Source organism: Pseudonaja textilis, chromosome 1, assembly GCF_049901715.1.
Source record: "Pseudonaja textilis isolate UNSWEBS1 chromosome 1, rPseTex1.2, whole genome shotgun sequence".
Lineage (NCBI taxonomy): Eukaryota > Metazoa > Chordata > Lepidosauria > Squamata > Elapidae > Pseudonaja > Pseudonaja textilis.
Genome location: NC_141990.1, coordinates 291,239,234 through 291,254,327, shown reverse-complemented (window position 1 = coordinate 291,254,327; position 15,094 = coordinate 291,239,234). Strand labels below are relative to the sequence as shown.

The 15,094-nt window shown below is 44.0% G+C and overlaps 1 protein-coding gene and 1 long non-coding RNA gene across 4 annotated transcripts in view; one reads left to right on the top strand and one right to left on the bottom strand.

Moving 5' to 3' along the window:
• Positions 1-15,094, top strand: part of FOXN3 (forkhead box N3) — a 107,409-nt gene that overhangs the window by 49,686 nt on the left and 42,629 nt on the right. The gene's annotated exons all lie outside the window — the stretch shown is intronic.
• LOC148128251 (uncharacterized) overlaps positions 1-15,094 on the bottom strand; it is a 44,317-nt gene that overhangs the window by 18,903 nt on the left and 10,320 nt on the right. The window lies entirely within an intron of this gene.

The following is a 15,094-nucleotide window of genomic DNA, read 5'->3' as shown; positions in this document are numbered from 1 at the left end:
TCCTCAGCAGTTGAATTTTTATTCTGCATTAGAAAATTGTCGGAGTACTTAATTTCTGAGTTCAAATGAATACTTATTTTTTAATCAAAGAAATACTATAACAGTTGTTCTGTAATCATTATTTATAGAATACAAAGGACTAAATTTAATTGCTGGGAAATAGATTCAAACAGATTTAGATGCCTTAGTTCTGTAGTTAAATGTTCTCAAAATTGCAATTGGATATAAGATAGAGTTGTCACGCTGCAGTGTTACATGGATAGAAGGACTACTTAGAGCTAAGTATTATAAAGGCTGCAGGTTCATTGTCTTCAGTAGAATGAAGTGCCAAACTATGTTTTCTTATTATGTGCTGCTAAGTTTGCCAAACAAAATTTTATCACATTAGAAATTAGCAATAATTTGAATTTTAAAAATTCAAAATACTAAATTAAAGAATTGTTAAATACTCGAATGACTTCTTAGAAACATCCTCATATCGGTTGCAAGTGACTAGAACATCAAGGTTTTATTTTTTTTTTCAATTTGTGTTGTGGTTGTGAAATGACCAATAATGTATACCAATATCGAATTGCATCCTTTATGGAAGATATGCCAGTTTATTTCCTAATTTCCCTTCAGAAGCTGTAAAGTATTCTAGAGCTAATGGGACTGAAGTAAGGTAGAGATAGCTAGAATAAAAACAAGTAGCTTGTTTTCCCTGTCTCTTCAGCACAGGGTAGAACTAACATTAGAGAATTTCATCACTGCATAATATCCTGATTGTATATTGCAGTCTTTTGCACAAGTGTCCAGGTGAAGGGCAAATACAGATGTGTGTATCATAGTAATATCATGCAAGTGACACAAATGAGATGTCATGATCCACATGTCATTTTGATATCATCGTTTGTTATAGATGGCTATGTTCTCTGAAACTCCTGGGCAATTGGAACCAGGTTGTTGATTCAGCAATGATCTTTATAGGTTTATTTATTTATGTTTTGAATTCCTCCTTAATGGCCGTATTTATTTTAGCAACTACTGAAATGTCAACCAATTTTAAATCATGCTTATGAAAGAAGATTAAATCCATGCTGTTGGTAAATGTATTATATTTTTTCATATCATTTAGTTAGGTTAAAGGAAATCCAATCTTTAAGCTTAAATTCTTTGCACAAAGTGCATTTCTAAGAGATTATTGCATGCTGAAGCTGCAATCAGTGCAACAGTTTTTTAGGTGTAGAAGAGTCTCAAGTTACATTATCAAGGAAGAGTAACTTTATACAAAAAGAACATTTTTATAAATGTGGAAGGGAAATAATCGAAAGGGGAGAGGCTTTTCCATGAACTTATTATTGGCAAAGCCAGATTGTGAAGGTAAGAGGTTCAGTGGAGATGTCCAGCTGTAATTCAAATGAACATTATTAGATGGAAGAGTAAATGTTGCCATAATTTAATTCTGGCTTCCGCCTTCTTAAGAAGTCCCATCCCATCTATTTGACTTTGGGGACTTTATGCATTAACAAGTTTGGTGTATATGTATTCTTATTATAGCTGCAGTAAAGACAACATTGAAACACAAACACAAAAACTGTAACACTTAATTCAATAAGAGAAAATGAACTTTGCTGATTGATTCAAGTTCTGCCTTTAATGTGTTCCTATCACTAGAAAGTTGGCCAACATTTTCACAGTTGAATATTTGTTTCAAGGGAAAGTTGAACTGGTTACTAGCTCTGAATAATCCATCTGGCTCCTTTGCTTTGATGATTAAACATGGAATCCAATTTTGGGGACACCCAACATGAATATTTTACATGCTCAATTTTCAGAATGTCAATCAGAAAGCATACTGTGGTTTTGCTTATCACAATAGCATTTTACTGACCTCTGAAAGATGGAAAGCTAAATCAATTTATAAGTATTTGTGTAATTCTGTAACTAAAACTGGGTTTTGTAAACACATTATATATGGCACAGTATGCTTGGTTTACCCTGTTGTATTAATCCAGTTACTGTAGTTTATACACCAGGGCTTATGTCTTAGTTCAGTGTGTGCTTTCAACCTTTGTTCATTACAAAGTAACACACTGTATGAGCTGAAATCAGTATAATTTCTTTCATGCTAGTATGAATTGTGTCCCACCCCCGCCCTTTTTTTGTAAAGTTAGATTTCTAGTTTTCAGTACCCTACATTGTATTGTTATTTGACTTACATCCAGGTCTATTTCAGAGGTCATAAGAAGGGCCTTAACCACAACCAATAATCATAACTTGTTTCAAGTACCGTTCAGATCTGAACTAATTTATGTTTAAGTTGCCAGTTGTTCTTCAAAAGGTTGACATGGGATACAGAAAATATCTAGAATGCAGAAACCTAGTTTCTTTGCTATTTGCTATGGTTTTTTAAAACCAGTTTGGGTACATATATTTTGGATTAGTCTTTTCATGTTCTATGCATTATGGAGCCCGTCTTGATTGGGCCTCTGCAAGTTTTGGTTGATTTTTTTCAAAGCTCTCTCTCCAGAAAATTTAGATTACGAATTGCTTTAGATTAGTTAACAGGACAGTCTGACAGTTCACCAGTACACTTGGTCTTTAAATTTTGGTATGGGTGGAAATCTAGTAGTAGTTAAATAGTAATTACGTGTGATCGGCCACAGAAAAACACTACTACTCTGCAGGTTGGTGAGACAGAGGGGCCTATTCTCTACAGCAGTAATGATGAAGTGTTTAGCTCACTTTTAATCTTTGATCTTCCATAGGCTGTACTGAAATCTCAATCTGGGTCAGGGATTATCAGAATACTACTCCCCCTCCCCCCTTTTTTGGACTTGAAGAAAAGAGACAGATGGGAAAAGAGAACAAATAAAGACTACAAATACATGAACTAAAAATGGGTAAAAGCAGATAACTGCTGCAGATTTTTCACAGATGAGATTACTACTTTTGTTTTGCATTGGTTTTGACTTTGTTGTTTCAAGGGTTGGTTTCTTGAGAATCCATTTCAAGTATTTAGAGAGACATTTGCAAATTGTTTTTTCTTTTGTTTTTATTAATTTTGTTTGGAAAATTGTTTATGTTTGTATTTCACTTTCGGATTTTCTTCCATGTTTTTTGCTGTTGAATTATTGACACTAATGTATGACAGTCTTCAACATGAGATCCTCTTCATTGCTTTATATGTATGAATGTAGATATGTATATTAACAACAATAAAGTGGGTCTCATGTTGAAGATAGGAATTAGGTGGACAATGCAGCCTGAAATGGGCAAAGGATGTCCTGGAACACCTTCCTGTCTCCCTGTAGAATTCTCTATTTAGAAGCTCAGCATAGGTAAATACATTTGGGTTCTAGATTCCTGCTGCATGGTGTTGCAGTATACACAGCACACAGTTTTACAAATTGCATTCATTTTTAACAACTTGTTTGCGAAACAGCTTTTTAGGTCATGAAAGTGATTTCAGCTACCTAATGGCATAACGTTTTTTTAAAGCTTGGAAGTAGTGCAATGAAGAGGAATGTAGTAAAAGAGAAGCATTATTGATGTAAAACAGATTTTTTTTTCCAGAAGCACCATCTGGGCATTTCACATTTGAAATATTTCTGCAAGCATATGTAAACTGGCAAGTGAAATTTAAATCAGATGCCAGATCATTACATTTGCCAATTCTAAATTTCAAGAAGCAAAGAGATGGTGTAGAATGGGCGTTGGTAGAAGTTACTGTGAACGTCCTTTCTATCTATGCTGCGAGAGAGCCCAGGATGGGTTGACTCCTTCCTATGACATCATAGCTGAGTCTGTACTAGGATATAAAAGCCAGCCCCCCGGAGAGACCCCAGCTTTGGCGAAGATACTTGACAGACTGAAAGGTGTCTCTGAAAGCCCAAAATAAATACAGAAATATGTCTTACCCTCTCTGGACAAATCAAGGGAGGGGCTGGGCTCTCTCGCAGCATAGATAGAAAGGGCGTTCATAGTAACTTCTACCAACGCCCATTCTCCTCCATGCTGCATTGAGAGCCCAGGATGGGACATACCAAAGCTTGCACGTCCACGGGCGGGTCCTTGTCTGGCTCATCACACCGACTGTGGAACCACTGGTTGAAGCACCCATCTGCCAAACGCTGCAGTTGCTGAGGCAAAAGCATCCAGATGGTAGTGTCTGATGAAAGGAGACGGGGATGTCCACGTGGCCGCATAACAAATCTCCTCCAAGGATGCTTGGGTCACCCAGGCAGCAGAAGTGGCCGCACTTCTGGTAGAGTGCGCCATCAGACCTCGGGGAACTGGAAGGCTGCAGCTTTGTAGGCCTGCTCAATGCAAGACCTGACCCACCTGTTAATAGTAGGAGAAGAGGCCTTGTGCCCCAAGTGAGAAGGGAAAAAGGAAACAAACAAGGCTTCCGACTTCCTGAAGGAGGAAGTGCGCTTAATGTATATTCTAAGAGCCCCTCTTACGTCTAGTGTGTGCCACTGCCGCTCTAAGTCATGGTGCGGGAGAGGACAGAAGTCAGGCAAAACAATGTCCTGGGACCTGTGAAACCAGGTGTTAACCTTAGGAATAAATGAGGGGTCCAGACGAGGAACAACCCTATCATCGTGAAAGGAACAAAGGTCCTGTCTGATGGAAAGAGCAGCAAGCTTGGAAACCCTCCTGGCAGAAGTGATGGCAACAAGAAACACTACCTTCAGAGTTGAAATGGAAAGACACTGTTCTAAAGGGTTCAAAGGGAGGCTTTGTAAGGGCATTAAGGACCAAATGAAGGTCCCAGGAAGGATACCTGTGAACCACCGGAGGGTGCAGGTTGGAAGCCCCTTTCAAAAACCTCCTGACTGAAGTGTGATGGGATAAGGAAGGAAGCGAACCCCATGAACGGACTGAGGAGAGGGCCACAACCTGCCTGCATAAGGTGTTGGGGGGGCCAAACCTTTCTCCAGCCCATGCTGAAGGAAGCTAAGAACTTCTGCCAACTGGGCTCCCTCCCTGAGGTACCATCGGGAAAAAGCCTTCCAGGTGGTATCATAGATGCACCTCTGAGAAGGTTTGCGAGAAGCCAGGATAGTGAGGATGACCCTTTCTGGAAGATCTAGCAGCTGCCGCTCAAGTGCCACATGGTCAGCTTGAACCACTGGGGCTCTGGGTGGAGGAGGGCCCCCTGGTGAAGGGAGATTAGATGGGCAGGGATCCTCCAAGGAGAAGCCACCGATAGGTTGACCAGGTCCTCAAACCAGGTCCTCCTTGGCCAATAGGGTGCCAGGAGGAGGAGCTCCGCACATTCCTCCAACATCTTCCAAATTACTGCCGGAATGATGGGAAGCGGGGGAAAGGCGTACAGGAGACCCTTGGGCCATCTGCACTGAAGAGCATTGTTCCCCTCCGCTCCCTGGCAAGGAAACCTGGTGAAGAATCTGGTGACTTGGGCATTTTGAAGAGTGGAGAAAAGATCCACCTCCGGTGTTCCGAATCTGAGGGAAAGATCCCTGAATAGAGACGGAGGAATGGACCATTCTGCCTGGTTGACTAGGCTCCTGCTGAGCCAGTCAGCCTGGGAGTTGTTGACCCCGGAGATGTGGTCCGCTGAGATCAATAACAGGTGTTTCTCTGCCCATAACCCCAGCCGTAGAGCCTCTGTCATGAGGGCTTTGGACCTCGTCCCCCCTTGCCAGTTGACATGAGCCTTTGTGGCCATGTTGTCCATAAGGACTAGAACATGAGAGCCGGTCACTGATTGCCTGAAATGCTTGAGAGCCAGAAAAATGGCTCTGAGCTCTAGCCAATTTATGGGAAGGGGTCTGTTCCGATCTGGACCAAACACCCTGAGCTATCTGGCCCTGCATATGGGAACGCCAACCCAGGAGGCTGGCATTGGTGGTTATCACTAGCCTGTCTGGGTCCCTGAACAGGAGTCCCCTCCAGATAGATGGGGAATGCCACCAATTGAGAGATCTCCGGATTTGTGGCAGGAGTGGGACCTTGATGGATGAGTGGCTGGTTCCTGCTCGTTGGTAGGGAAGCAGGAACCATTGGATGGCTTGGGAGTGGAGCCGAGCCCACGGGACGATGCCAATACAGGAAACCATCTTCCCCAGAAGTTTGGACAGCAGCAACAGGGGGACAATTTGATGTTGCTGGATCTGGCTGATGATCTCTGCAAGGCTCTTTCCACGAGCTGGGGACAGGAAAACCGGGCACGACATGGTATCGATGACTGCTCCCAAGTGTTGCAATTTGGTTGTAGGAGAGAGCTGGCTCTTTTTGGTGTTGATGGAAAATCCTTGGCTCTGGAGACATGACAGGGTAATTTACAGATCCAAATGGGTCGCAAGGATGGAAGAGGAAACGCTCTCTAAAATAGAATGCAGAGTCTGCATTTTAAACTGCCTGTATTTTACAAATTGGTTGAGAAATTTTAGATCAAGGATGGCTCGCCACCCCCCTGAGGCTTTGGGAACGATGAAAAGGCGAGAGTAAAGCCCACATCCCTGTTGAGACGGGGGAACAGGTTGAATAGCCCTGATTTCAAGAAGGTGCTGAATGGCCTGATTCATGAGGGCTTGCCTGGAAATGTCCCGAGACACAGGACAGATCAAAAAAAATTGGGGGGGTGGGGTTAGGAAGTCCAATTGTAACCCTGACCTAATAGTGCTGAGCACCCAGGCGTCCATCGTTGACTCCTCCCATTTGGAGGCAAAGAAGGCCAGGCGACCTCCGATGGGTGGGGAGAATGAGGGATTACTTAGAGCGACGGAAGGAATGCCCCCCTCCCCCCGAAAGGGCTGTTTACCAGTAGAAGGTTGTTGCCTGCCAGATGTTTCCGCCTGTTGGTCTTGGCGTTGGGAGTATGGCCTGTGAGAGCGGGGGAAGCGAGATGAGGTCTCCGCTTGAAAGGCAGGAGGGTGATAAGGAGCAGGGCGATAGTCGGCTTTCTTCCCAGAGGAAGAGAGAATTTTACGTTTATCTCTGGTTTCGATGAGGTAAGTTTCCAGAGCATCGCCAAAAAGCTTATCACCTGCAAAAGGAATTGAAGCCAGCTTCCATTTTTGGCATGACTCTGCCTGCCAATTTCGGAGCCATAAAAGTCTTCTTGCTGCTACAGAAGATGCCATGGCCTTGGATGCAAATTTGACGGAATTGAGAGTGGCATCCGCAGTGAATTCCGCCGCTGCAATAATCTTATTAAGATCTTGGTGAGACCGAAGGTCAGAAGCAGGCAATCTATTCTGGAGTTGGCGCAGCCACCGTATGGATGCCCTGGTGAAGAAGGATGCTGCTGTTGAAGCCCGAACAGCCCAAGCAGCAGCCTAGTGATTGCGCTTGAAGGTCTGTTCAGAATGTTTATCATCCGGTTTCAGGATATCTTCTGGCTCTGTGGGAGTGCCAGAAGATGAGAACGAGGCCAGAACTGGAATGTCAATAGAAGGCACTGCCAGGGCATTGTCCAGAGCTGCGCTGACATTGTAGAAATGCTTATCTAGAGAAGATGGGCGAGGACCTGCCAAAGGAGGAGCGCACTGTTCCTTAACCATGTCCAGGAACAAAATGGGAGAAGGCAAAACCTCTGCACGCACTACAGGCTTGGAGAAGAGTGAATCCCCTTGGCTAGAGGGATTTCCTTGTGGCTCGGGAGCCACTTCCTCTGGCAACAGCTTGGCAGTGACCAAGGCCTTGCTGAGTAATGGTCTGAAGAGAGTAGGTTTGAAGACCAATGCAGAGAATGTCTGCTCTGGGCGAGAAGCCTCTTCCTCTGAAAGATTTTGGTCAAAAATCTCACCCTCTTCACACTCTGAATGAGAGGAGTAACTGTGTTCAGATGGTGAAGGCCTTCCTTCCTCATCAACCTCCTCCCATTCTGGTAGAGAAGAATGGACGCTGAGGTCCTGAGGCCTGTGTAAATCAGGATGATGAGGCAAGGAACTTATAGATTGAGAAGGGAGAAGGGCCTGAACCCTTTCCAGAGGTTGAAGAATTTGCTTGAAGCCTTCAGCCAATCCCTGCCTAATGGCTGATGAGACTACATCTTGGATATGTGGAAGTGAAGGTGGCTTCAGGCCTAGACTGAGGAGAGGTTCATGGCCTGGAGGGAGGGGGAGGAGCATAGGGCACAGAAGCCTGTTGGAAATAAGGCCCAGATCTGCTTAAATCCTGAGGATCTGACTGTACAGCAAGAGCCTCAGGAGACCAGGATGGAGGATGGAAAGGCTCATAGATAACTTCTCCTCCCCTGGGAGGGCTTGGTTGGGGCCAACGAGTATCACCTGAAACATGCTGTAGTTGCACTCCCTTCTGTTGAATAGTTCTGTTGATCTGCCTCTCTAGAGCTGCATGTCTGCACTTCTCTGCCCTCAATTCAGCCTGAGTTGCCTTCTTAGGGGCTAGAACCTTACCCTTGATTTTTGAAGCCACCTCCCTCTGGACTGATTGGGTGCGTTGCCTACGTCTTTTTCTCCTATTGGGCTTAAGAGACTGTTCCATTGGTGGGGAAAGCTCTGCCAGAGCCTTATCTTGCTCCATTTGTAAAATAAAGGCTCTTGCGTTGGAAAGAAGCTGTTTAGAAATTTTTCTATTAAGCCCCTTAGGGTATAAATGGCCCCTGGGCTTACAAAATGGCCGCTCACCTCATGGTGGAAGGCTTGAATCCAAGATGGCCACTGACTACAGGAAAACAGGCTCCAAAATTGAAGAATCGCTCCTTAGGCTATACAGAGCCCCGAGCGAAGTCAGCAAGGGAAAAACACAGCAACCAGCTACACAATCAGCTGGGTTGAGCTCTTATCAGTTTGCCGATCGTGTTTACGATCCCTCCAAACTGCTGGCGTGGGGGAGGTCTGCAGATGCTGCCCAGCTTGCCTGCACAGAGCTCTGTAAAGCTGCTCCCAACGTTGCAGGAGAGAGAGAGAGAGGGAGGGAGGGAGGGAGGGAGGGAGGGAGGGACGGAGGGAGAGAGACCTCCTCTCCTCGGAGCTGCTTGAAGAGAGGAAAAAAGTACTGAAGATCGTTGGTGATTGCTATCTAACAGAACGCTTTCAGAGACACAGCTACTGACTGAAAGGAGCTGAGTCAAAAGCTGGGGTCTCTCCCGGGGGCTGGCTTTTATATCTTAGTACAGACTCAGCTATGACATCATAGGAAGGAGTCAACCCATCCTGGGCTCTCGATGCAGCATGGAGGAGAATACTGTCTTAATAGAAGAACTTAATCTTGTGAAAAACAGCCAGAGAAAATGCACCGCAACCTGAGGCTGGTTAGCCTGCAAAGGTGCACACTTTATTACTATTACTAAGACTCATATAATAAATCTTTTTCCCATTGATACACTTTTATATAAAACAATTATTTAAAAAAATACATGCTGAAGTTGTATTTCCCAAATTGATTGTATATGGGTTAAGCATTCTGGGTTATACTTTCTATTAATATGCCATTTCTTTTCTTGGACAACCAAAGTAGCAAAGTACATCTGGAGGGAACCAGTTTGGGAAAAGCTGCCTGAAAGAATAACATATCCTACTGTGAATACTTTTATTGTTGTTGCAGCAGTAGGGGAACTAAATTGTTTTACACCTTGGCAGATGATAGTATCTGCAGTAAAAAAAAAACCCTCATCTTTGTTACACCTTATTTGAGTGATTATGTTTTTACAGAGCATCCTGATTACTGAAAGTATCCATTGGGTGATAGATGAAAGGGAAACTTCCACCAAAGTCTTGGGATAGAATTGAAAGGTGATTTTAGATTATTCAAAGTAATTAATGAGAAGCTGTCCATGTGTATATTTTCTGTAAAAAATTGCAAGATCAATGGTGCATTGATCTATTGTAGATCTATCCTCTATAAATCATGCCAGGTTGTCTGTCAGGAATTTCCCAGTTTCAGCCAGTCCATCAGCAAAGCAGCATATAGTTAATAGGGTATACTCATTACTCAGTTAATAGGGTATACTCATTACTCAGAATGTAGGAGATGTATACCAAGGAATATCAGGAAAGAAGTCAATATTTTTTATAAAGGGTAGGGTTCGGTCACTTTCCTGTACTTCAGTTGATTTAGTATGGTAGTTTCAAGATCTCTCACTGAGGTACAATGGGGCATGGAGGATTACTATACCCAGTCTCATTGAAGAGGCTGGGAGATAAGGAAACAAGCTATAAAATGTGCTACAAATTCCTATTTGGTAGCTGGAATCCTAGCTTCCAATTGTTGGTCAATCAACTGGATTTTTATTGTGAAAAGTAACTTAATGTATCAGCCTTGAGGGCTATTTTTGTAATTCTCCCTTGACAGAAATGCATTCTTGGTCAAAACATCAAGGGATATCACTGGATCTTCTCCTAGCCCAAGGGGGAGATTTTAGGAATGATTTGGTGTTTATAAGATCTTGAAACACAACTAGAGCCTCTGTTGGCTTTAGGGTTGATAGCAGATGCTGCCAGAATTTGGAGAATTCATAGGGGACATTTAATCCTGTGGCTGATTTGAAAACCATGGCTCCCAACATTAGTTGAATGGGATAGTTACAGTCCAGGTGGAACAATAAATGCTCAATCTGGCTTTTAATGTGTCTTATTAAGTAAATCCCATGATGTTAACATAGAGTTGATGATGCATAACCTCTGGGTATCCCAATATGTGAATTTTCTCTCAGTAACATCATTCACAACACCCATTTAATCTGCAGAACTGAAGGCCCCTAAGTGCCGAGTGTTTCCAATTCCCTGGAAACTCTTTTATTATTATGGCTTGTTATTACCCATATATCCTTCAGAGAAGAAGAATAACAGAATAATGGGACAAGAGAGTTGGAAAACCATAAAGATCTTCTAGTCCTACTCTGCTCAAGCAAGATATCTTATACCATTTCAGATGAATCTCTTTCTAAAAATCTTCCACTGATGAAGCACCCATAACTTCTGAAGGCAAGCTGTTAACACTGATTAAGTGTTCTAACTGCCAGGAAATTTTCCTTCTTTCTAGTCTGGATCTCTTTCTAGTCTAGACCCAGGAGAGATCTAGTTTGGGTGTCGGCAACCCTTCGGGCAAACGTCTTCTCCCTCCTTCTCCTCTCGCGACTCTCTGGCCTGCTGTGGCAGGGTCGGGAGGGTGCGCACACATGGGAAGACGTTCAAGCGAGCGCCAAAGCACAGCAAAGGCACACGCAGAGCAGCCAGAGAAGAGTTGCTTAAGAAGAGTCTCCCCATGCATGTGCACCCTCCTGGCCCTACTACAGCCCACCAGAGGGTTGCAAGAGAAGGAGGGGAGGAGGAGGATTGCCTGAAGGGAAGCCTCCGTTGCGGCTGGTGATCATTCCTCAGCCAGCCAATATTTCCCCCCAAAAAGAAGAAATAAAAGGAGTAGCGGAGAGCCCCAAGGAGAGCTTGCTGGCTTGGTCCAGCCACGGCTTTCTGAGAGAGAGGGAGAGGGAGAGAGACAGACAGACACAGACATAGACATAGACACACACACACACACAGATACAGAGAGAGGGGAAGATAGGGAGAGGGGGAGAGAGATATACAGAGAGAGATACAGAGAGAGGGGGGGAGTGGGGAGAGAGATACAGAGAGTGGGGGAGAAGGGCAGTCTCTCAAATCCTTTTATGCTCCTGTCATCCCTCCTTCCCTCCATTGGTTGTTCGGTGTTGCTGCATTGAGGAGTGATGGCGGGAGGCACAAATGTGGATTCAGATTTGCCGTTTGCATCTGAGGTGGATGAGGAAGAGACGTCTCCAGAGGACAGCGAAGTGCGTGAGTCTACAGATGGGCTTGTGAGCAGAGAACCGCCATCTACTGGTGATACTGGGGATATTCTCAAGGATATACAAAGAGTTACTAGACCTAAACTACGCAGAGACATGGAAGGGGAGGCATGGAAAACTCTTTGGCCCTAGACAAGGGACGAAAGGAGGAGTGATTTGGAGCTCCAGGAGGAGTGTGGGGCACGAGGTATTCGTGGAAAAACCCCTGCCTTTTCACCTCTCAATGCTGGAGTTTTTGAGAAGTGGAGGGAAAGGAGGATAGTTGAAGAAGATGCCTGGAGTACCTCCACCTCCAGTTTGGGAGCCAGTACTATAGAACTATTGTGCATGAAGTATGGAGATCTAAGTATACAGGACCCCAGCCCAAAGAGTAGATGGGAGAAGTCAGGAGCTCGTATTGATGATACTTCCTATTTCAGTTCCATCCCTAGAGAAGGAAGAGAATGTAATAGTAAAAGGACTGGAAGTGACTTTACACTTGGGTTTGATGCATCATTAGCTGATGTAGTCGGGCCATCAGAACCCAGGACAGGAGGTACCAAGCATATGTCATCAAGTTTTGTTTGAGGGGATTCACCATCTCGCCGTATACAGCAGGAGGGTTCCTGGGGTCATCAGGGGATGTCTGGCCAGTGGCCACAATGCATGGTGTGGGGACCACCACCATTGCAAACTACATTTGACGGTAACCCAGACCGTATCACACTGTTCCTAAGCCAAGTTGTCAATCACCTAGAATTATATGCCTCTTGCTATCCATCACAATGGTCCATAGTGGTAGCTATCACGGGGGTTTTAACTGAGGATGCAGCGGACTGGGTCGCGGAATTACATAGTGAATGGGCCAGAGAATTGATAGATGTAAATCTTTTTTTGGACTCACTCTGCAATCATTTTGAGGACAGGTCTCACGTCCACCAAACTGAGGGAGCTATCATGGTGTTGAAGCAAGATGGGAGACCAGCAACTGAGTATATACAGGAATTCCGACGTTTAGCTGGGAAGTTAAGATTCTGGCCTGAGTGTCTGCTGCTCTGGGAATTCTGTGCTGGGTTGGATCATAGTTTAAGACAGGCTTGTCTATATAGAGGAGTCCCTCAACGATTGACAGAATGGTACAGAACTGCGGTTGAATTGGATGTTGGACTGAGGGAGTTCAGAACCAAGCCCAAACCAATCCGAAAAATCTATAAGCTGATCTTGGTGTTATGGGAGGTCGGAGCAGGCAAGGAGATGGTCCACCGGGTGGTAGGGGCTGACCGGCGATTAGGTGTTTCAGATATAACCTAATAGGACATAGGGCATTAGAATGCCCCAAGTTTGCCAATGAGTGTGTGAAAAAAACGGCAAAGGCACCTGTCGGAGCAGTGACAAAATTCAGCTTTAGGAAACAGGGAATTGGTGCTGAAAAATCACAAGGACTAACTCTAAAACTGAAGGGAGAAGCATCACCATCAAGACAACATCAATTGGAGGAACGGAGTCAACCCAGGGTTGTTTCAGGGTTGTATGATAGTGGTGAGGAAAGCCACGTCGATACTATGGTGAGTGCTCCAGTACGTCCTTTTGTGATACCAGTGGTATTGGAAGGCGTGAACACGGGACTGAGGGGTAGATATGGGGACTGATAGACAAGGGCTGTCAGGTGTCTTATTAGCCAACGAGTGGTGGATGAATTGAACTTACGGGTGGAACGGTTGCCTACGCCAATGAATTTCAAACAGGTGGATGGGTCCCTGCTTGGTGGATCCCCAGCAATGATGATGACTACTCCTGTTAAAGTAGAAATTGGAACTCATTGGGAACATCTATGGTTTATTGTTGTCCCACATATGTGCGAGGCACTGATATTTGGACTTGTATGGTTGGATAAGTGGGAGCCCACTATATGGTGGGAAGGTGGTTGCTGTCATTTACGACTTGTAGTAGGACCAAAAACCCCTCAGTCAGGTCCAGGGGAATCCACACTGAATACACGGAAAGAATTAGCAGCCACCATAGTTGAACACCCAAATCTCCCCGATCCGATTGAGTATCAGGATTTAGCAAAGGTATTCAGTGAAGAGGAGTGCAAAATCTTACCCGCACACCACAAAACGGACTGTGCTATAGAATTAATCCCAGGAGTGAAATTACCTAAGCCCCATATCTATGCTATGACTCCCAAGGAGATGGAGGAGATGAGGAATTATTTGGATAAAAACCTAGCTCGCAGTTTCATACAACCTGGAAGATCACATATAACAGCCCCGGTGTTATTTAGGGAGAAAAAGGATGGAACTTTGCTCTTGTGTGTGGATTTTAAAGTGCTTAATGCTGTATGTGTGGAAAATGTACATCCTCTACCATTAATTAGCGAATTATTGGCCACCTTAGCTACTGGAAAAGTCTTCACGAAGTTAGATCTGCGTGAAGCATATTACAGGGTATGTATCAAACAAGGAGACAAATGGAAAACTACCTTCAACTGTCCCCTGGGTAGTTTCCATTTGAAGGTGATGCTTTTTGGGTTTCAGGCTTCTCCCAATGGTATTCATGCAGCTAATCAATGAGGTACTGCATGAACATTTATATCAGGGAGTACTCATTTATTTAGACGACATCCTAATTTACACGCAGACTTTGGAAGAACATGTACAGTTAGTATGAAGTGTATTAAAAAATTTATTAGATGCTAAATTATATGTGAAATTGTCGAAATGTGAATTTTATGTAATAAATTAGATTATCTTGGGTATAGTATTTCCAGTGATGGTTGGGAAATGTATCCCAACAAGGTGACTGCTGTCTTGGAATGGGAAATCCCACAAACGTGTAAACAATTGCAGAGTTTCCTTGGCTTTGTGAATTTTTATAGGCAGTTTGTGCCCCAATTCACTAGCATTGAGTTGCCATTAATGCAACTGCTACAAACAAAGAATCAGAAAACAAAGCCAACACCCGGTCAAAAAATTGAGTGGTCCACAAAGTGTCAACAAGCATTTTACAATCTGAAGGCATTATTTTCCCAGGCACCAATTCTCACACATCCTGATCCCATGAAACAATATGTTGTTCAAGCAGATGCCAGCGACGTAGCTGTCGGCTCTGTCCTTTTACAACTAAATGAACAAGGAATGTTGCAACCCTGTGCTTATACTTCCCGTAAATTCACTCCAAGAGAGAGGAAGGGCAATTTGGAAAAAGGAAGCTTTTGCAGTGAAGTGGGCATTACATACATGGAGACATCTGTTAGAAGGCACAAAAGAAGTTTTTGAAGTTTGGACAGATCACAAGAATTTGGAGGCTTTACAAAAGCGCCCCCGTTTATCTCCCAAACAGGTTAGATGAGCTATGTATTTCAAGCGATTTAAT